Raw genomic sequence first — 4645 nt, 5'->3', positions numbered from 1 at the left:
TCTGCATCTCTTGAAAATACTCATCTGAACTTTTGTTCCTTTTGTTCATGTGACGTATTACATTAACTAATCTTCAGTGTTGAACTGTTTTTGTCTTTTTGGAATAGATCCTACTTGGTAATGATGCTTGATCCTTTAAATGTATTGCTGGATTCAGTTTGCTAAGATTTTGTTGAGGACTTTTGCATATCCATCAGAAATACTAGGATTAGGTAGATTGTTACAGATATTACTATCTGAAATATTATTGTAACATATCAAACTAATCTTATCAAACAACATCTTATTATCTCATTTTTTCTTTGGACAACCTGGCAGGTTACCAAATGTTACCTGTCCACACGGCAGAGTCTGGCAAACTTCCCATGGTGTACACAATATGCCAAATACCAGTAACAATGATGGGTCTCATTCTCCTAATACTGAAAGAGCCTTGAATATGGCATTTTTTAAAATCTCAGGGCTTGGACAAATAGATGTTACTGGGGCCTGCTCAAGGCAATCGACGGACAACAGGATGATTGTGATCGTGATCAAACTCAAGATATTATTTATGAAGTTGGTTATAAAAAACTGCTGTGGGGTTGTCTTCCTGGCTCGCCTTGCTTGCACTTGGTTTGTAACTGAAAAATAGCAAGATGTCTTCAGGAAATGCCCAAATTTGTCACCCTGACCCCAGCTTCAAAGCTACAGCTGTTATGCCAGACGGACAATTTAAAGATACTAGCCTGTCTGACTACAAAAGAAAATACGTTGTTTTCTTCTTCTACCCTCTTGACTTCACCTTTGCGTGCCCCACGGAGATCATTGCTTTCAGTGATCTGGAGGAAGAATTTAAAAAACTCAACTGCCAAGTGATTGGTGCTTCTGTAGATTCTCATTTTTGTCATCTGGCATGGATCAATACACCCAAGAAACAAGGAGGACTGGGACCCAGGAACATTCCCTTGGTGTCAGACCCTAAACGAACCATTGCTCAGGATTATGGTGTCTTAAAGGCTGATGAAGGCTTCTCTTTCAGGGGTCGTTTTATCGTTGATGATAAGGGTATCCTTGCCAGATCACTGTAAATGATCTCCCTGTTGGCCGCTCTGTGGATGAGACTCTGAGATTGGTTCAGGCCTTCCAATTCACTGACAAACATGGTGAAGTGAGCCCTGCTGGCTGGAAGCCTGGTAGTGATACCATCAAGCCTGATTTCCAGAAGAGCAAAGAATATTTCGCTAAGCAGAAATGAGCTCTGGGTCTTTTGAGGGCCAGGCTGCAATAACCAGCCATAAGAAATCTTTTTTTGCCATTGTCATGCTTTAAACATGAGACCTTAGACTTGCTCAGATGTGGTTTGGGATTGGAACAGTCTTTCCTATAGGGGTTGGGAGGGGTCAACTTCCTTGGCAAGAATAGACTGAGTTGTACATTGGGGGCAGACCAGCAGATGTATATAGTAGATAATGCCTTTGACCTTTTAAAGTTCCTATTAAATTTGAACTGAGAAAAAAAAAAACTGCTGCCCTTCTTACATTACTAAGATCTATGCTTACTGAAATACATCTTTCTCACTTAATTCATCATCATGTCTTTTTAAATTTTTTATATATATTATGTCATAAATGAAATAATTTTTAGCTTTTAAAAATAGAAATCCAAATTACAATAGTGAAAAAAATAAGCTGTATTAATTTTTGTAACAAGAAAATCAGGGGCAGTACTGTTTTTTATGTTATCCCCAAACTTTTAACAAAGATTTTTCTCTAACTTTCTCTTGAAATGGAGACAATCTTTCTATATCTCAATCTCACAGTTTTAATTTCTTTATTTTTCATACTGAGAAACTGTTTTTTTAAATAAATTTTGAGTAATTCCCACCTATTATTGCAATTTTAATGTTCAAAATACAAGGCTTGAATTTCTAATTTATTTTAATATATTTCTAAGTAATTTTATGACATCTCCAAAAGCTTTCTATCTTGTATCTTGATTCACAATCCAGATTATCCTGGATTATTTTTAAAATTTTAGCTAATATTTGTTTGAAACAACATAGAATATTGAAAAAGTGACATAATGCCCAGTGCAAAAGAAAATGATTTTTAATTTTTAAAAAAATTTAAAGAAGTGGTGGATAGAAAGAACACAAACATTCATGACAGAGTAATTTAAGGCTAGAAGGTGAGAGGCCATGGAAGTAAGATTCATGTTTTATAATTAAGTTTATAAATTCTTGGAGCCAGAGTGATAGTACAGGGGGTAGGGCACTTACCTTGCATATAGTTGACCTGCGTTCAATCTCAGGCGTGTCTTTTGAAACTTACCAGAAGTGATTCCTGAGAGCAGAACCAGGAATAAACCCTGAGTACCAAAGGGGGAGGGCGGGCGTGAAAAACAAAATCAAAAGAAATAAAACTTTATCAGTTTGTTTTGCACTTAAGTTTTAGTATTCATAGATTAAGTTCAAGTATGACTTTTGATAAAATTTCAGTAGTTGATATTTGCCAAATAAGAGCAGTTTAACATCATGTGTATTTCAGCCATATCTTAGTCATTGTTAAATTGATAACCATGTAAGTTTTATTATCTTTGACTTCAGTGACATTTGCCTACAAACACACACACATTCTCTCTCTCTCTCTCTCTCTCTCTCTCTCTCTCTCTCTCTCTCTCTCTCTCTCTCTCTCTTCACACACACATAATGTATCAGATTCACTTTTTTTTAAAAAAATCAAAGAATTAAAGTCAGGATATGTAGTACCTTTATGTCACTCTACTTCTAAAGTTTTAGGCTTATAAAATCAGGCAACAAATCTATTTAATGTATTAAGAAAGTGAAAAAAATCATTATGCCCTCAATACCCATTTCAAAATATCCTATTCAGGTGTTCAATCCAGAGAGACAGTACAGGGAATAAGGTTCTTGCCTTGCACATAACCAATTCAGGTTTTTCGTTGGTTCTACATATGGTCCCCTGAGCACTTCCAAGTGTGCTTTCAAACCAAATCCCTGCCCCAGAATAAATAAAAATGAGATATCCTATTCACATACTCTTCTCACTAAATCTCATTCTAATTTAGTAAATCAGTGAAAAATCTACACCATTGACAGAACATTTTCTAAGTTGATCATACACAGTATTCTTTTCTTTCAGTGTTTAAAACATTTTGTGCACACTAATTGTGTTTGCCTGTGCATACACATAATTGCATTTGTACTCAGAAGGTAAAATCTGTATCATACTTTAAGAAGTCCTTTGTTTAAATTCATCTCATAATTAAGAATTCTTCAGCATGTACTGCATGTCAAGTATTGTGCTAATCTACAGGAATATAAAGATTTATTATCTTCCACCAAGGAAGTTAGAAGTTCTTCTCATTACTATTTAATATCCAGTAGCTCTTGCTCATAAGTAATTTTCATTTTAGTGAAATTTTTAATAAATATTGTCCCAAATTCATTACTAAGCTGATCATTCCTTAAACATTGTTGTTATCGAAAGTGTTTGCTTTTCCAACCAGTTTTCATGAGGCATATAAGATGACATTAAAATACTCCTAAGGCTGTTGCCATCTTCTGCGAAAAGCAACAGCTATTTGTCCTATTAGTAATACTGTACCATTTTCCATCCATTTTTAAAGTCTACTTTTTGATACCAACTTCTTTGATCCCTTTCCTTGGTAGTTTACGTTAGTAAGACCTCATCCTTTGGCCTAAAGCAAGTGGTTTTTATGTTGAATATATTTTCATGTAATGATGCTTCATTTTGGTGATTATAATATTTTCACTAGGTTGAATGCTTTTTGATGATGTCGTGATGAATTTATCTTGCAGCATTTGTATGCAATATTGCAAGATTCTGGGTAAAGATTCTCCTAAAATTATGCACTTAAGATTTCTATCATTAACAAATGAGGCGTTAAAGCCATAGTGTAGTGATTAGGGTGCTTGCCTTGCACATTCTGACCTGTGCAATTCAATCCCTGGCACCTATGTGGTCCTCTAAACCCACTAGAAGTGAGCCCTGTGTGTAAAGCCAGCAACAAGCATCACCCGGTGTGCCCCCTCAAAAAACAAAATGAGATATGAAACTGTTTTGAATTTTATATTATAAAATGCATGCAATCTGTGAATAGATAAATCCATTTCATCAGTTTCTTTATATAGAATTTTAAAATAAACAGATGAATATTTTAACGCTAATCCCAATTAAATGAACTTGTTAAAAGAGAAAAATATCAAGTTATAAATCAATAACTTTGAAAACAATAAAAATTACAAATTAAATAAATCTTTTCTCTCAGTAGAAAATAAATATCTCAAAGGATAATTTTCTCACCTTTATAATGCACAAAATCAGTGAAGTCATTAAAGAAAATCATCAAATATTAAATTATTTTTAACTACTACATTTGAAAGAATTAATTTTAAATATATTAGATTAATTTTAAATATATTAGATTAATTATTATATTAGGGCTGGAGCGATAGCACAGCAGGTAGGGCGTTTGCCTTACACGCGGCCAACATGGCCAACCCGAGTTCGATTCCTCCGCCCCTCTCGGAGAGCCCGGCAAGCTACCGAGAGTATTCGATATGCCAGACACAGTAACAACAAAGTCTCCAATGGAGACGTTACTGGGCCCACTCGAGCAA

General features: G+C 34.8%; 1 pseudogene; it reads left to right on the top strand.

Annotated features, from left to right (window-relative positions):
- Window positions 1-602: 602 nt before the first annotated feature.
- On the top strand, window positions 603-1494 carry LOC130029728 (peroxiredoxin-1-like; annotated as a pseudogene).
- The last annotated feature ends 3151 nt before the right edge of the window (window positions 1495-4645 follow it).

This window comes from Sorex fumeus, unplaced genomic scaffold (genome assembly GCF_029834395.1).
Source record: "Sorex fumeus unplaced genomic scaffold, SorFum_2.1 ptg000043l, whole genome shotgun sequence".
Lineage (NCBI taxonomy): Eukaryota > Metazoa > Chordata > Mammalia > Eulipotyphla > Soricidae > Sorex > Sorex fumeus.
This window is presented reverse-complemented; position numbering and strand designations above follow the sequence as displayed.